We start from the raw sequence: 19235 nt of genomic DNA on the forward strand, positions 1-19235 counted from the left end.
CATTCTGACTCTTCCTTTGCTAGGCCTGCAATTGTCTTCCAGAAATCTTTATGGAAACCTTTATGCAAGGAGGCATAAACCTGCTCGGGAGAGCGCTCAGTGCTCGACAAACCCCATCCTTCTAGCTGTCATCGTCACAATAGAGCCAAGCGAGCAGCCAGCCCCCTCAACCCTTTACACTAAGGAACAGTTTTTGACTTAAGCCTATTTTGTACCTTGTAAGAAGATTAAAAGAATTAAAGAGAAACCTGTTCAGTCCATTTAATATTAAGCATATGACACATAGCTTCATCTTGTACAGGGTCAGAATAAACAGAAGGACATAATGATTATACATATTTCATGCTGCTTTTGAGCAACTGAAACTTCTAAGCTGGAATACCCTGCCTGAATCCATCTCCAGAAGATCCCCAGAGCTTTGTAGTTGCATACAGATGCCAGCAGCCACAGTTCTTGGAAAACCATCCTGAGTGAGCAGAGTAATCACTTCAGTATACTGAAAAGGAAAGCTCCCTTGGCTGTGCTGCAAAGGTTTTGAGGAAGTGAAAAGTGGTTGGCAGTAGGTGGGATGGGGCTGAAGTCACAGCATCCCTGCAGACCCTGCCCAAGGGGTCCCACACAAGGTTCACACAAATCAGCACTTCTCTCATCAAAGGTGTGAGTAGACCCTACTCATCAATCACATCAGTGCAATGGTGGCACATTGGTGTGGGGGACATGGAGAGGACAGAAATTTTGGCCTTGAAGGAGGGACCCTGCAGCTGAGCTGTGCCTGCCAGCCCATTCCCCAGGACTGCAAGACAAAAGTGATATGAGCATGATGACTTCTTGCCATACTGGCCATGCCTAAAGCCCTTGCCTGTCCCTCAGTAAATGCCAAACTAAGTGCAGCCATTTTGAGGACTCTGTACAGTAGGACAAGTCACTGGCTGACCTAGATGGAATAATTACAGAAGTACTTACAATGTACTTCTTCACAACCATCATAAAAGTCCTGGCTAATTCCCAACTGTCCTTACAATCTGTTTGCCTGAGTTGCTAGCAGGATAAAAGCTCCAACTACAGTTTATTTGCATGGTATAGGAACATACAGCTGCCTAATATCCCTGTTTGTTTACAGCACTGTGTTTCTTCAAAATGTACATACAGTAAATATTGTCAATCATAAACAATCCATAATGAACTAACAAACTGTTGTCTTTGTACTGGGAGCAGCTGGTATATTGGGATATACCATGAGAATCAGCATTTGGAGATGTGCCAGGTGAAATAGAATTGGGATGGGTTTCTGGCCTTGTCACAGCCAGTTATTGCTTTGAGCTGGGTTTATATGTGACAATACCGTGCTTGGGTATCTGGGCATATTTTTAAACATAGGTAAAAGTTATGTGTTTCTGTCTGGAGACACAGTCTAGCCCCATAATAAAACCATCCCACAATAATCCATACATGTATTTACCCCACATTTTATATGATTTAGGCTGCAATTTCAGTTAAGTCAATAAATTTGCAGATTTGAATTATCGAGGCCCTAAGTAAATACAGCAAATAAGCAGAATATATACATACTGACAAGCTAGTGATTTACAGCAGAACTCATTAGCAAGCAGACACATTACTAGGTTGCTCAGATAAAATCTTAGGATTTCTCTATCTCAATTTTCTTCCTGATAGCAGAAATTCTGGCTTCTCCTTTTGCCCTTTCCCCCTTGCTGCTTCCATCAGGAATAAGGAAATATAAAAGTACCTATTTGCTTCACTCACACTATGTGAAACACTGCAAAGTGTACACACCAGCTCATAAATAGGTAGAGGAGCTGCAAATATGCTTTGTTCAAGCTCTGCATCTGTTATAAATGGCCTCATGGTGCAAAGTGTGCAAAGGCACAAGCATTTAAAAGGGCAAAACTCAGACTCATTGATACAGGCAAACAGGGTAGCTCTGCTGAGGTGCTTTATGAGTCCTTCTCTTTTGCCTTGCCCTTTTATTGCTCTTTACCTCTGTACTCACCTTTTGTACGTGCAAATGCTCAGAAGAACAACTTGATGCTTCCAGGCCAAAGTTTAGCAATGAGTTTACATTCAAATCTTTATGTTTGGCAATTGGCTCTTGTCATGTACACAGGCAAATCTACCAAGTGCAAATCCACTAAGCATGGGGCAGAGGAACAGCATCTCTTGCAATGAACTAAGGAATTCACATTATAATCCTGCAAGACACCTTAAAGCAGGCACCTCCTCCTTTTGGAGGTAATAAACATTTATAATTATATTAGCAGTCTGGTGGAGTCAGCAGGTCTTTGAGATCTCTACCTGAAAGATGAAACATACATCCCAAAACACAAAGCTCTTAACTTCAGAAATAAGATTTTGTTAAACACAAAGGAATACTTTTTACAAAACCCCAACAACAACAAAAGAGAACTCTTCAAGTTAGGCAGAACAGAAACAGAAAGTTTCTAAATTAACCCCTTGTTAGTTTAGGTTCTTCCAAACACTTTTCTCTGTCCATCCTATCCTAAAAGTGGTTCACTCAACTGATCATGCTTAACAGCACCAAAGAAAAGCATCTTGTTCCCTTTCCAGGGTTCCAACCACAGCTGCAGCATCCAAGACAGAGGCAGCATCTTCCCTGGTGCCAAAACAACAATCTGTATGTTTTGTTACACACCATGTTCCAGGGAACACAATAGTCAGTGAACAGAAAGAGAGCAGGTACCCCCTGCAAGCTGCAGAAGGAGGCCCAAGGCTGTGGCTGCTTTGCCCTGCATCAGTTGGGTTAGATGCCCTGTAACTGCCTGCTTTGTTCTGTTCCAAACCAGCTGTGTGTCCAGGTAGGAGCTCACTAGAGGCAAAGACATCTGTCAGTTTTGTGTCTTGTGTTGACTTATGCGGGTAAATGAAGGCATGTTAGTGCATGCACAGTGCACATGCATGTTTATACTCTGTATAAACACCCACATTGTCAGTATTGCAAGATAGCAATCTCTTGTGGCCACTTGATTGGGGATGTAGAGCCTGTGTAATAGAAGGCATGTAGGCAGTCACTGTGGAGATAGGTGCAAGAGGCTGGTGATTTCACCGCAGAGCTGTATGCCCTCAGACTGTGACCCAGCTTGAGAGCTGATGAAGTAAACACATTTCACGTCCCACGTATGCTTGAATCTGACAAAGCACATTTACCTACTTTACTTAAAATTTCAGCAGAATGATGACAAACAAAGCAATGATCTATATTTTAGACGATTTAGGCTGTGTTTTCAGTGAAGTCAATAAATTAGCGGATCTGAATTGTCCAGTCACCATAACCAGGATAACCAGGTCACAAAATGAAAAAAGTAAGGTTTTTAAGCTTATCTTGGAATATAATGAAGGTCTAGTTTTCTTTTAACCAGAAAAACTCAGCTACTATTTAGCTAATATTTTATTGACACAATTAACAAGTCCCTGGAGGACCCTGTCATTACTGGCCATAGGTGTCTGTGGAATATTAAGGGTATATTTTGGTCTTTGGCCAGTTAAATGATCCAAGCAGACAACAACTGTACCTGAGCTCAGTTCAAGAAGTGTAGTTATACAAATGCTTGCAACACATCCTTAAATCTCCCTGCTTTAACATGTTAGCAGTTTCACATTGGTTTTGCCATCTCTATGCAGTTACAGAGTATTTTGAAGATTTAACATGCAGACAGATGATGGTTGAATCATCTCCAACAGCAGTTTTCCCATAGCACCGGCTTTTTCACTGAGAAAAATGTACCAGTGGCGGTGCTTTCCTTTTTCAGCACCTGTAAGAGAAACAGTTCACCCTCCTCCTCTCTGGCCATGACTTAATGACACAATAAATCCAACATTAGGGCTCTTGGCATTGGACCAGATATACCATAACCTGCTACCCAAGGATCCAGCTTTCACTCACACTGTCAGTTAAAATTACTCTAAAATTTTGCTGATTTCTTACTGACACAATGTGATTAAAACTACTGCTCTCTCTGTGCCATTGTCACTTCATGTGAGATTAGATATCAGCTACCAACTGTTAAAAACTCGTATCAACTCCATACCAGACATACTTAATTCAATGACAACATGGTCATGTGCCCACACTGAACTGGAACCAAACCTATATGCTTGGAGATCCATCACTGCACACATCCAGTAAAAATGATGGAAAGAGCCTCATGCATGCACTGCACACACTAAAATTAAGACATGCCTTTACTGAGAAAAAGTTAAAACATGAATAGTTCAAGCAGCTGTTTAATTTCTTAGGATATCTCTCCTTAAAGTTACTCTGGGATTTATCAAATTTGGTGTTCCTACATAAGGGTGCAAGGCAGTGTGTAAGGGTCATGGTGAGAAAACAGCCCTGGCTCCTGCTTCAAACTGCAAATGCAGGACCACCATCACTATCAATTTTGTTTTACAAAAGTAATTAAAATTTTTTAAAGTACAGCATGTCCTTACATTCCTTCTTTTCTTGTCAATCACTGTCATGCTCTCAACATTTTTAAAGCACTCCAGATTCTTACTGTGGATGAACAGAACAAGTTATAAGAGCTCACAGTTCAACTTGTTAGCTTTTGGCCTAAAAACACAAGGCTGTTTGGCATTTTGTAAGAGGACATTCCACTCATAGCTAAACAGTTTTCTTGTACAAGTTGTCAAGAGGATTTTAAAAAGCTTTGCATGTTCTTCATGTGTGAGTAAATATTGAGGCTTGGGACTACATGGTGTGCTGTTGGTTTTGGTTGTAGTGTTTCAGGGAAGGGTGAGGAGAAGAATGGAGAAAGAAGTGGCATAATTTCTGTTTTAAGTTAGTTCTTTAACTCCTGGCTACTTGTGTTTACTTACATTTCTGAAAGATAAAACTGCTCTGGGCACTGCCTCACATTTTCCGCTGCTTGAAGTTTGATCTTTCAGTATTAAAATATGGCAGTTTGCACCACACAAGTTTTGCACTGTTGATTTCTCCCAGGAGATTGACATGTCTGCCCCACAACACCCATGACCAGGCAGCAGGGTGGTATTTTTCTGTACTGTTGTACCAATATGTACTTCTTTGTCATAGAAGCTGCAGCATGCCAGTAGAAAAACAGACCCTGTAATTACTGTGAAGACTTCTAATCCTTAGAGTTTCAGCTTGCTTTAATGCTTGCCTTAGCTCAACTCAATAGAATGGCTGGAGTTGCAATAGCATGTGCAAGGTTGTTCTTTAGTAAATCTCTTTCCCTTTGCTTCTCAAAAGATGAAGCACCCCCATAGCATTGCTGCAAGGCAGAGACAAGATACATGCAGGAAAGAGTAGAGCTTGTTTTGCTGATAGGAAACTGCTTTTTGAAGAAGAAGCAGACCCTCCTCTGAGCATGCATTCTCTTCAAACATGTCACAACTTCTCCGTTTCTAAAGTCCGTCCTGTCAATTCCTTCCTTGTTGATTTTGGCAGAGAGTTCAGACAAATCAATTAACTGGTGACAAATCTCTGCTCTAAGAAAGTAAGATCCCACTGGAAAAACCAAGAATAGCCATAAAAAATGATTCACAAGAAAATGCCTCATGTTGCATTTAATTTATCAAAGGCTTTGCAAAATTCTGTGCCTTGATGAAGCAACTGTCAGTTGTGAATTTCTAAAGGCATTGCATTTCAAACCTGGAAAACTGTTGGCTCTTTTACCCTACCAATGTAATTTGGTTTGTTCCACCTTCTCTCCTTCTTTGTAGGATAACAGCTAAAATGAGCTGCTTCTAGGAAGGCACAGTGGCTTTAAACTGGCACATACATTATGCTTGAGTTCACACTGGGTCCAGCAATGGGCAGGATCAATAAGTGACAGTCCTAGGTTGAAATGCATGATGTAACTACATGTATTCTGTTACCTGCTGTTAAAAGCAGGTGGGACAGTTATTTTCTGTTAATGGGCTAGCTGTTAAAACCAGGTGGTTTAACCTTTACCCACTGGATTCCCAGAGGAAGACCAGACCTGTCTGCACCACCACTGGACCTTCAGAGGAGAACTGCACCCTTCTGCAGGATTACTGCTTCAAGAGAACCACATTTGTCACTCCAAGGAGGACTGCAGCCACCATTCAATCAGACTGCTACCAACACCCTAACCAACAGGGTGTCAGTAGTCAGGTTTTGGTGTTTTGTTTTTTTTTTTTTTAAATTACTGCATTTTTATTTTAATTTTCCTAGTAAAGAACTGTGTTCCTATTCCTGGATCTTTGCCTGAGAGCCCCTTAATTTCAAAATTTTAATAATTCAGAGGGAGGGGATTTACATTTTCCATTTCAAGGGAGGCTCCTGCCTTCCTTGGCAGACACCTGTCTTTTCAAGCTGAGACAGTGACTTATGACACTGTCCTAGAGATGAACAGGAATGTTTCTCTGGCAGAAACAAATTAACAACAACATCACTGCAATCTCCAACTATTTGGCAGCACACCCAGCAGTCTACACAGCCACTGGAAATGCAGCTCTTCAGCCAAGACGTTATGTCAAAGTTAAACTAACCTTAACCATTCTAAGTTAGGGCCATCCAACCTGCACTACCTAAGCCTTTGCTATATTCTGTAGAGAAAGGATAAAAACACCCAACGAAATACCTCACTAAAGATTTTGTGTTATGTTTTCAGGCACCTAATCTATTTCATCCCTTGAAGGGTCAGATGTCATATTGCTGAGATTTCACTGGCATTAGGGCCTCTCTCCAAAAGGCAGTGAAATATAATCTTGTGGAGCATTACAGTATGTACTTTCCATCTGAATCCAGAACTCTGTGGACCCCTGGACTCATTACACTGTGGGAGGACAGGTACATACAGTAGGTACATACAGTAAATACAAGTAATTAATCCCCCAAATCAAAAATTCTAACTTAAACCTAACTATACACAGGTAATTTTTCAGTAAGTTATTATAATTCAAATCAGCAGTGATGTGGATCAAACCTTTTCCCTAGGAAAGAGCAGTAATTAATCCAAAACTGGTAAAACTGGGACCAGTTCAAGTGAAAACAGTTGTCCAGTATCATCAATCCAAATCCCAGGGGACAGGTCGCAAACAACAAAGAGCTTGTACAGGGAAGGCTCAAGGGTTAGAGATGACTCAATATTTCACAGCATCATTGCAAACAGGAAGAGGCTATTTCATAAGTCATGGGTCATTTCCATAACTTGAAAGCCCATCTGTATACAAACAGGTCATTACAGCAAGGAATCACACACAGGATTTTCCATCTTAACCTCAAGCAGAGTACAAGTGCTGTGCATGCTTACATTCTGCAGAAAGCTCTGATTAGTCTGGTGTAGACTGGAAACTTCCAGAAGAACCACAGTGTATGCCGGTGTCATGAACACACCCTTGTGTCTGCAATAATCTTCTCTTATCCTCCTGACCCTTTTCCTCTAATCCCTTAATCATTGTTGTGGCATGTCTCTATATTTACATACATCAAACGCTTTGTGCACTATGGGACATGCTTTTGGAAATAGGCTCAAAAGGCTTGATACCTGCCAATCAGGCAGGAAGGAGGACGTGAATCCTATGCACATTGGGTATTGCCTGTCTTCTGTGGAAGAGAAAGCCGGAGGTCATCTGCTGTTTGTAGCCTTTTTGAAGATGCCTCTTCAATTTTTTTGCTTGAATTGGTCCCTAAGTTGCTCTATTTCTACAAACAGAGAGGAATTTTACCTACTCTAGTAAATACTAAGGCTGCATCTGTGCTATACTTCTGCAATTGTTCAAAACTGCTGGTACTCAGGTGTTTGGGTTTTTTAATTTAAGAACTTTAGACAAGAATTCCACTTTGAAAATACTTTTTGAGCGGTAAATAAATTGAAATCGAGAAATGTTTGAATTTTAGTTCAAACCTTTTAAAATTACTTAAATATATGTAGGAAAATTCTGAACAGAGCATCTAATTCAGAATATAAATCACTGTATATTAGAACATTAAACATTTTCCATCATCATTTACTACTACCACCTTTTTTTTTTTAAAGCTTCTCAACAGGTCTCCAGTTCAACAACAGCCTGAACTACATATTCACGCACACATGGTCCCATGTGGAATTCCACTGATTTTAGAGAAGTTAATGACTGTCTACTAATTACATGAATCGTTACACTTTATTCCCTTAGATGTGAAATCAGATCTACAAAATCTACTCAGTGTGTGCAGGCCTTCAAAGATGAAGCAGAGTATTACCTGACGCTAGCAGCAGCAGCCTGCAGGCACAGTGGCTGAGCTGTATCTCAGCTAGATGTGGAGGTCAGATATCTCACTTTGAGCTAGTCTAACCTCTGCTTCCTCTGTGGTCAATGAACAAACATCTCAAGAGACAAATTAGTCTCCCTGCAACACAGACACGAGAACTGAGCCCATTCCTACATAAACTACTCACATAATTAGCCATTTAGTCATTAACTGTCGCACATAGTGGGACTCCATGTGAGAATAATTATACACACACAAGTGCTGTTTGGGCTCAGTTTCCTGCTGGCCTGTGTTCTCTACACTGAAATCTTGAATTAGGGTAAGAGGTGGTGAAACCAATCTTGGGATGTGTACAGTGCTCTCCACAGAGTGCAAGGAAAGCCCAAGCACACACTGGGCATCTGTTGGGTGTCTGAAGTTCAGTCAAATTACTTCCTTTCAATATTAGTGTCTTATGTTTCAATCCCTAATACATGCTAGAGAACTGACAACTTATGCAATTATTTATTTCAAATACCTTGATCCTGGGCAGAAGTAGTTTCCAATCAAAACCAGTATTTCAAACCTGTCTTCCTAAACTTAACTATATTTGGTTATTCTCACCTGGAAGAACAATGCCAGAGGAGAAAAGCCAAAAACAAATCAGCGAGGGAAAGCTGAAACAAAAACCTTTGCTAGATACTTCTTTCTTGTAATTACTAACTAAAGATGAAGTATTAGCCACTAAAGGAAGCACTGAGGCCATCAAACTCACTATTCACGCTGTAGAGTGTTTAAACACTACAGCAATACATGAACGGTCTTAGAGCCACCCTCTGCTGGCGGATACCCACCGGTACAGGAGGCCAGCAGCTAGGGCGGCTACAGCGGCCTCTTCACTTCCAGAGCCAGCAGAGATCAACGCCCCGACGTGCATTTTGCAGCACCACGTAGCATTCAGCTACCCTAAAGACTTGAGCAGTGTGACCCGAGGGGAGCTGGGAGGAACCGAGGTAGGGCCCTCTCTGTGCCCGTCTGCCTTACAGGGTGCCCTGGGCTCTGCAAGGGGAAGCTGCTATTCCCTTTCTCCCCTTACAGCCGCATCCAGCCCGGGTTTCATCTTACAGCTGCGTCCCTAGGAGTTTGCCAGGAGAGATGAACAGGATTTATGATTGCACAAACCGTGCTCTCTTTGCTGCTCTGCAGGCAAAAGAGGTGGGCTAGGAAACCACAAACCCTGCGTGAACAAACCCTGTACCGACTTGCACAACCACCTGCATGATTTTAAATAAAATACAAATGTAATGTTTCTGTTTTGAAAATTAGGCCTTCTTTTATGACTTCTACTGTTTTCTAAAGAAATAACACAAAGCTACCTTGAATTTTGGACTCAGAAATGTGAACATACCTGCTGATGTCAAGACCAGGCTATATGCAAATGGATGAATAGTTAAAACTGTATCAAGGAGTTCTTTATGTATGGATAGCTTCCAATATAATCTTTACTAAAGAGAGAGCAGTAGTTGACTGTGATTATGAATGCACTACAAATTAGGGGAACCCTACAGAGGTACTCCTAGGTCTTTGATTCTCCTTGTTAAAATATGTCAGCAAGTTTTCCAAGGGATAATAGCTTTCACACAAAACACTGTAGAGATATGTATGAAGGCCTGGGTTTGCTCAGCCTGCTGACAGGTTTTTGCACTATTGTATTTTAGCTGTGACAGGCTGGTTCCCAGCAATACCATGGGTCTGCATCTTCCTGGGCATCTGCAAAACACCACTTCTGTATTAAGAGGTATTTGAAGCAACTGGCTACAGAGATCTGGTTTTCCTCAGGCATCATCAGTTTAGGAAATAGAATGCACAACTTTAAACTTTTAAAATGCAAAGGTTAAATACATGAAACTTGGCACATGACGAACACTGTTTGTCTACTTTTTAAGTGCTATGACATCTCTTTCCCTATCCAGATTCAAAGAGGGCTCCTTCCTCCAAACTTACTTTTTTCTTTATAATGATGGGATGCTATAGGTGGAATTCTGCAGCCACCAGAATCACCATTTCCTCACAGCTAAAATTTATTACTGAGTGCAATGTGCTACTGATGGATGACAAGGAAATTGTAGAAAAAGAAAGTAAAAAAAGGAGTTTGGAAAACCTGTATGTTGGCAGACACATTAGCTAGAAGCAAAATGGTGATGAAAACCAAACGCCATTTGTGGATGGTGGACATAAGCAAAATAATGCCTTGTTTTTCCTGCTAAGTCACTGACTGCTGAGCAGTAAATTCAGGAAAGACTGGGATAGCTATTCCCTTACATCCATGGAGGTGAACATTACCTGGAGGTTGCACATTTAAAGCACTGCCAGAGCACAGGAAAGTTCAGAACGCATGTTTCCTTTGGGAGAAATGATGGTAAATCAACAGTACCAAAGAAGAAGAGTCACTCATACCAGACAGAATGAGTGAGGCAGACATATTTCCAAAAGCAAGATCTTGGCTGATGTGATTTGTACCTAGACTGAACTTCAGGCAACAGAGAACCGAATATAGCAAAAGGCTGGGATACCTGAGGTACCATCAAACCCGTGTGAATGAGGCTGCAGTGTCACTCAGAATGAATGGCAGCAACGCCACCCATCCCAGAGAGCAACATCACTGAAGTGTTGACAGAAACTTGTGAGACCCCTCACATCCTTGCTTTCATGGCCAAGCATGTCACATGCCTCAGTACTCACGACAAGGTTAATCAACCCTCTCAAGGTTAAGAGTTTAAAAGACAGTTGTGAACAGTTTTAACAAAACAATTCATGCCAACTGTATTTGCTGTGGACCAGACATTTGTGTTCTATTTGTTCTCAAGAAGGAATAGCTTCTCCATCCTACAAGTTTGTCAACACAAAGCTCCTCTCCTTTTCCACGATTCTCCCAACTTACTAATTTGTATTTTAATAAGTGTTGGATTATAAATAATATATAAAACAATGTATACAAATGTATTTAAATACATACATTTTATATACATACATGCCTAGATTTCCAGATATGTACTTAGAAACAATTTACACTATAAAAATACTTATGAATTATTGCATAAATATTTATAATGAATAACATTCATTTATTCTCTTTGGACCTACTAAAATAAGCTCCATTTCATCACCCTCTTGTTTCCAGGAGGTAGCATGGGAATGCAGATCCTCCAGTCACAATCTACCCTAGAGATGAAAGCTTTCAGTGGGCAAGAATTTTCAGGAGACCAAATGCACCTCACTGCTGTGAGTTAGTGAAGTGTGACTGCCTGTCATCCCTGGTGGCACACAGCACCCACCTGGCTGCCAGCTCATGTGAGGATTGCACGTGCCTCTACTTTATGTTTGTTTCTCCAGAAAGGTTAATAGCAGCAAGTCTAACTCTTGGGGGATACAATTACTGTCTCAGCTGACATCCACTGAGGCAGAGCATGTACAGTGAAGCCACTGCAGGTCTCTCTGAAACAGCTGTTACCTCATTGTCCTTGTCAGAGGGCAACATTCACCATTATCAGAACGGGGAAAGGAAATCATAATTACATAGTAAGAGCTCACAGCAGAGCAGCCTTCAGTGGAAGCAGGAGCACTGCAAAAATGACAATAAGGATTAGCTTTTTACCTATCATATGTGCAACATTTTAGTACCCAATTCTCTCTTTTGCTGATCTGCTCTGCCACTGAATATACAATTGTATTTGGCAATGTGTGCAGGGGTAGTTAATATACAACTCCCTATATGTAAGAATTAGTTCCATCAAAGGAAAATATACTGGTAGTCTCAGTAATAAAAAAATCCCCAGACTTAGGAGAAAAGTGTTCCACATCTTACTCCAGCTGTTTGCACAAGGACTTGTCTGGAGTACACTGAACAATCTCTAGGGCTGCTTACAGACAGCAGGGTGGCTGCCTGGTCAGGCTACCCACAAAACGGCTGTGTCATGACACCTAACACAGAAAAACATGGTTAACAAAAGCACCCATGTGCACAAGGGATACTTGCTGCTCCTCCCCCACAAAATTAACAGCATTCTTAGATGCATAATTTAATGAGTCAAGAGACTTCACCAACAAGGCAACAACTCTGGACTTCTGGCACAGACCCAGCCACCTGGTTTTTGTGCCATGTTGAAAACGCTCTAAATCAATTCACAAACCTAATTCAAGTTCTAGAAAGCCACAGAACTACAAACCTCCTCCTCCAGACATCTGCAACGACCCACAGAAAAGCATACCCAGGGCAGGGAGTGTGTGTTAACACCCTGATTAAGACACTGATAGCTCCATATGCTGCTCCAGGTAGTTGCATTAGCTTGAAAGGGAATGGCATACTGCAGCATGGGAAGGCAAGGGCAGAAGGTAACACGAAACTTCTCCAACTACCAATGCCACCGCTGCCTCTGCTTCATGAAACTGCATTTTTCAAGAGCTCAAAAGCAGGGAATTCAAGTAATTACACCACCCGGGAATGCATGCCCAAAGAGGCTCTACTAGAAACAAAACAATGCTGATACACATGAAACCAGAACACGAGGATTAAAACTACCTTGAGCAAGGTTGCTCAAGTGATCAACTACACATCTCTAAGCTATCTTCCCTGTATTGTGGCACATCAGACCTGTTAAGACATGAAGAACATACCCTTCTCACCTTGTGAGAAGGTGTTGTGCATGCAGAACACGGCTCAGAAATCATTCTGGGTCCTGCAACTCAGCAGGTAAAGTGAGCAACGCTAGCGTGACCAACTTTAAATCTCTGCAAGAGCAGTGTAACATTATCTTTTTCATAAAGTTGTGCATGAGGAAACCAAGGGCTGCAAGAGTAGCCACTAAATTCATGAGGAAGCAGGTTTGTGTAACTTATGTGGACTGCAGCTAACACATGTAGGTTAGCTCCTCACTAGCAATCCACTAAATTACACCCTTAGGACACCACATGTAAATAACTTGACAGAATGGAGCAAGTGAAACCATGTGAGTGGAAACTTGGCTAGGAACCTGAGATACTTACTGTCACTGCCAGTTTTCCAGGAAGAGACATTTGCAAATAAACAGTAAAAAAAACACACCCAAAAAAGGAAGAGCAAACCAGTGGTAACATACAGAAATACTAGAAGTTTGGGTAAAGATTCCAGGGCAAGGAAGAGAGCAAACCCAGGGAATTGTAGCACAGGCAACACAATCAAATGATGCTGTCCTAGGAGCTGCATACTTTTTCACAGTGCAGCATTACTTACCCAAAAGGAAATGGTTTCTGTGCACTGAGGAATGCTCTGACTACAATACTGTTGTTTAGGTACTCACTGCCCAAGCTTGTATTTTAAGCTGAATCATATAGGAAGCAACATGTAATTTTGCACCATTGCACTCAAATAGCTGAAGAACCCAAAGACACTTGCACGCATGATCAGGGATTCCATCAATTTAGATGCGGGACTTGCTTTGAAAATTAATAACGGTGCATCACTTCACATAAACATAGCTGCTAAAATTACATGTTAACCTCTGGTTATGGCTTTCACTCTCCTTTCATCCACCACTCTTCCCCTACAACCTCACAAAAGAAAGGGCCAAGGAACAGTGCTGGACACTTGCCATAACTAAAGGCTCATATTGCCCTTGACAAAGGAGGTAATTTCCCAAAATGCATTCTTTCAATGAAGATATTCTTAGTGAGCTTTTAATTTCAGAATTTATCTGGCCCGTAAAAATTCTCTGCTCTCTGCCCTCCCACCTTTTTTTTTTTAAATTTTTTTTTATGTTGAAAGGCGTAAAAGCTAGTACTATGCATGCTTGGATGTTTGTCAGCTCATGGACTGCTCTCCTGGCACAGACAAGCCCATCAGCTAAATAGTATCAGTTACCAACTCTGGTTTACCACTCCACAACAAAAATAGACCTTCCCCACATTAGTGGTAACTGAGTCAGGTCCACACCAACCATAACCTCTGGTATACCTCTACCTACTTTATCCAATACAGGATTTTATCAAGCTTTGCGCTGAAGAGGGCAGTGCATACAGAAAGTACATCTAAACAGGCACTCCAAGTGTTTCTTGTTCCACATGGAAGTGTTCAGGGCACCCATTATACATATTATAGCCAGAACAGTGGCAACCAAAGGATTTATGAGCAGCCCCAAGTCCATATGAACCATGTTTGTGTGCCATTATCCAGCAATCCAGGGGTGAGGAAGGCTTATCTTCAGTGCACAGCTACAATCAGCCAGCTGGCTCTGCAGGAGTTAGGGTGACCAAGAAAAGCTACTGTTAGAGGAACTAGGAGTGTTCGACAAAAACTGAAGCTGTTTGGTGGTTCTGAACTGGGTAGTGGCATATATCCTTTTAAGAGAAATGCAGTCTGCCTACAGCCTTATGGTCTTTAGTGGTCATGTCAGGCCATCCCATCTTAAGAGACATATCCATGTGTAGCTAACAGCTGCAGAACTTTTGATTCTCCTTGTGTTTAGCAAGTTCTCCCCACTGCTAGTGTGCATTCCAAAAGGGAAATTCCCACAACTGGAGTCTTGGAGCCTCCTGTCCTTCAGCTACTTGCAGTTTTTCAGTGTCCTGACTAGCACTTTTAAATTCTGCATATTGTGGTTATCTTCCCCAGTATCTACAATAAAATCAATTTCCTGTTTCAGTATTAGGCAAGCTCTTTTCAAATGAGTTTGCTTAAATGAACTGAGTGAGTTCGAAGCTGTGGAAGCAACCACCTTTCTCTCTACTGAGCTCTTTCAGATACCAGATCTTTAAGAACACAGGGACTTGCAGCAGCCTGCACACCCTTTCCTGCTGTGTAACTGCTATTGAACTGCTGCCATGTTTCAGCTGAAGAACATGTCCATCCTATTTTGGCTCTTGACTGCTCTTGGAGCACTCTTCTTTTTGCTGAAAGACAAAAAAAAAAAAAAAAAAAAGGAAAACACTTTATAATATAATTAGTTATTAGAATAATTTCCAGAGTTGCTTTACACTCGTTTGGCTATGCAAAATACTAGGCTCTTCCACATATTGGTTTAACAGTTGCCTCTCCACAATTTCCTTTAGAACACTTTAAAAAAGCACAGAAGTCTTCCACTCGTTCTTGTTTGTCCAAGCTCACAATGTATTCTTGGCATTATCATTAAGATACTCGGAAACAGTAACATGATATACAAGTACTTACCTGTTCTTCCCAGCTGAACTCATCCTCTCACCTTTCCCCTTGCAGCTCCAGAAACTTTTTGGCAAACAGCTCCATAGGAAACAATTAAAATAAACCAACCTTCATCACAGCTTCTTCATCCGCTATCATCTGAGCAGTAATTTTAATTTGAAAGAGTTTACACTCTTCCCCCACAGGCTTTGATATATAAGCAGTTGGTCAGTGACACTTCCAAAGGGACTTACAGCCAGGATAATTAAGAAAAGAGGATCTTAAAACAAAATTTATGTGCCAAGATGAGCATAGATGGTATCACTCTTAGACACCATATTCCACTTTGTTTCAGTGCACACGCAAATCTTTTCATCCAGTTAATTTGTATACCAGGGATGACATAATGCCTGACCATCCCTTCCAAGAACCCCAACAGTTCTCTGTGCTGCACTGATGTGGATGTGACAGTAGACCTAGACCACCACACACCTTCAAAATTATGACATGATGTATCAGTACACTTCATCTTGAAATCTGTGTTTCTTATGCAGCCTGGCTTTGTATACTACCCAGTGAGTACTCAATTTAAGCATCCAAATGCTTGGTTTCTTTAAGAGCACACCTGTCAGAATGAGCACTGAGACACAAACACAGGTTTCTACATATGAACTTGGATTAAACTTAGACTGAGCATTTTCTTCTTTGAGCAAAGTCATCACACATTCCTACTTAACTTCCTCATTGCTCCTTCAGGATCTTCCAACTGATCCTCGAGGTCAGGAAACAGCATGGTTGCTTACCAGAGTTCACACTGCCCCAAATCACTTCAGTAACAAAGACAACCCATGGGTCTTGCAGTGCAGGATGTCAGCATAGTAAAGTACACACAAACCTCTCAGCTGCAGAGGCTGAGGACCACACAGACACTGGAGCAGGTTTTCATTAACAGTGTTAAAGCAGAGCATACTGATGTTTGGGAAATGCCACAGTTGAGTTTTTAGTTCGACTGTCACCTTCCATCTTTTCATATGGGATGCAGCCACAGTACCTACTTCTGCAATAGGACTGTAAGCTTCTTACAGACACTGCAATTAAGGCCTGTTTGGTCAGGATAGACTTGGACATTGGCACTTTCAGATGGACAGATTATCAAAGTCTGAGACATGTAACACAGGTTTTATCATTAACATCTCTGACAAGCTGTGACCAACAATATCCATACACTGGCAAGTATCAAATCCTCCAAAACAGACCAAAGTGAACAACACACAAAGAGAAAACTTGTTTTACTTCTCTCTTGTATCAGTTGTTCATTTAGGTAGTTTCTGAAGTAATTTCCTTTTTCCTACCTTAGCTGACACATCAGTGGCACCTACATCTACAGATAAAGAAATAAGATATAAATAACAAAATACAATTATCTGTAAAGAGGGGTGCACAGCATCTTCTTCAGAGCAGCAGTACTGACTGCAGGGAGATATGGAAGAGTGAAGGGAACCACTGCAGGTAAAACCAATTGTTTCTAAACCAGTTTAACGTAACATCCTGTCATTCAGCCAGCAGACCATCCTGGATGAGAATTTCTCATGCACTTTTTCTGATAGTTATAGAAAAGATAACCAAGCTTGACCCAACCATTCTGCTGCAATATTTACCATTCTTACCAGGTATCAGCTGCAGAGATAAAAGCATAGGCCTAAAGTCTACAGTGGACAACAGCTGTGACAGAAGTCATCAAAGTGCCAGTGCCCTTTATTTCACCCACAGCTCACCTAATCAAAAGGTATCTGCATAGAGGAGAAACAGAATAAGAAATAAAAAGGGCTGTACTTGTAATTCAGAATTCCCCAGATATTTAGAACTATTGATGCTACAAATTTTATTAAAAGAGCATTACACTCCCACCACTCCTTTTCTTCAGTGAGGAGTATGATAAAACAGGAGAACCTGTTCTCCAGTGAGAAGCACTCTTAAAAGACTGGACCTTTTGCAGGATGGCACGCAACTGGTTAAGCTTTCTTAACTAGAGGGAGCTGCACCTAAAGTGATAAAAGCATAGCATACATTGCTGTAGTACCAGCAAATCTTGAAAGGCCACAATGTTCAGGAGAAGTATCTGCACCATAGAACATCTCACAACATCCTTCCTCCAGCACTTGTGTATCCTGGGGCAAACACACCACCTGTGTGTTATTGGGCAGCAATACCCTGAGCAAATGCCTTGTACTTACCTCCAGGAGGAGCCAAAGGATGGAATAAACCCTTGTGACTCCATTTTACCTGAGCTGTACCACCACTGGAATTTAGCCAAGATTTCAAGCAAGCCTGCAAAACTCTTCAGGACTCTTTCCAATTAAGTATCCTCTTGGTAAAATGAAGTGCTTTATTTCACAGGAATCAGCTGTAACTAGAAATGGTATTATTTCACAAGCCATGCAACACTTTGACCATCTTCCCTTCCTGTTTCGAGCACAGGCCTTCCACACCCAGTTTCAGGGAACTCCAGTCCCCTTAATGCTCACAGAGCTTTGATGACTCTCTCATTTGGTGAACACGTATTTCCCATTCCCCAGCACAAAAGAGCAGCACAAGCAGGGACAATGCTCACTACAAGAAAGTCTAAAAGCACTGCTCAAAATTCCAGCCTACCTCTTGCAAGTCAGCCAGAAGGCTGAAACCAAGCACCTAGTCAGCTGGCTAAGCCATGCCAATGTGAGACAGCAAGCACAGACAAACAGTGGAGAAACAAGTCAGCTTGGCTTCCATACAATTCTGAGATGTCTTACACCATCTCATTTGCCCTCTCAGCTTTTTCAAACTTAATTTACATGTCTATGGACACTGAATTATACATTTGGGTTGGAAGTGACGTCAAAGACCATCTGGTTGTAACCCTCTCCTGCCACGGGGCAGGGGGACACCTTCCAGTAAATAAGGCTGCCCAATATCCCATCCAGCCTGGCCTGGAACACTTCCAGGGATGGGGCATGAACAGCTTCTCCAGGCAACCTGTGATGGTGCCTCACCACCCTTACAGTAAAGAATTTTTGCCTTTAATCTAAACCTACCCTCTTCCAGACATACTAAGGACTTTAAAGGAAGCAAAGCTCCTCCTGCTGGTCACACCAAGCCGTATGTCTCTGACAACTACACACCATTAGTGCAATTATCAGGCATCGGACAGAGCCAGAACCCTTAAAAACCCTCTCAAACCAGGGAAGCGCAGGCTGTCACCTGCCGTGTGACAAGGGCACGTTCCAACCTGCTCCCGGCGGGCAGCCGCCCGACCAAGGCCAGCCCTGCTCTTTAACCCACAGTCCGTACTTGGGTCCAAGGGCCAAGCACCGTGGCCGGTACAGGGGCCCCTCTCCCCGGAAGGCGCGGGGGGCACAGCCCCAAGAGCCACCGTGCTCGCCGCGGCTCCTGGGCCACACAGAGCGGCCTCCCCGCCCGCGACAGCACCGCCCGCACGCCCCGGCAGCCGGGACCGGCCGCCGCTTCACCGCCACGCCGCCGCTCCTGCCACGCACCCACCGCAGCCGTGCGGGCACCTCCACGCCAAGGGACAGACTCCCACCCCACGGCCCCGCTCCCACCACAGAGAGGCGCTGCCTCAGCCAGAGCCCGCAGTCACCGAGTGACAATCGGCCGTGTCCTTCAGGGCACCCCTCCCCTCCCCGCCGCGCTCCTCCGGCTATTCCTCAGCCTCCCCCTTCTTTGTCAACCGCTCGCACGAGCTCTTCCTTTCCCCTTAAACCAAGATAGGACTCCCTCCCTTCCCCCCTTTCCGACATCTTAACCCGGCTCCCCGACCGCTCCTCCACAGCTAAGCGTCCCACGCCATCAACATGGCGGCGGCCACCG

At 42.5% G+C, this 19235-nt stretch overlaps 1 long non-coding RNA gene across 1 annotated transcript; it reads right to left on the reverse strand.

Annotated features, from left to right (window-relative positions):
- Positions 1-236: 236 nt before the first annotated feature.
- LOC132323369 (uncharacterized) lies at positions 237-19234 on the reverse strand. Its single transcript, XR_009485332.1, has 2 exons — positions 17036-19234; positions 237-15121 (listed from the first exon to the last, which is right to left on the reverse strand). It is a non-coding gene; the product is annotated as an uncharacterized LOC132323369 (long non-coding RNA).
- Position 19235: the final 1 nt, after the last annotated feature.

Source organism: Haemorhous mexicanus, chromosome 2 (assembly GCF_027477595.1).
Source record: "Haemorhous mexicanus isolate bHaeMex1 chromosome 2, bHaeMex1.pri, whole genome shotgun sequence".
Classification (NCBI taxonomy): Eukaryota; Metazoa; Chordata; class Aves; order Passeriformes; family Fringillidae; genus Haemorhous; species Haemorhous mexicanus.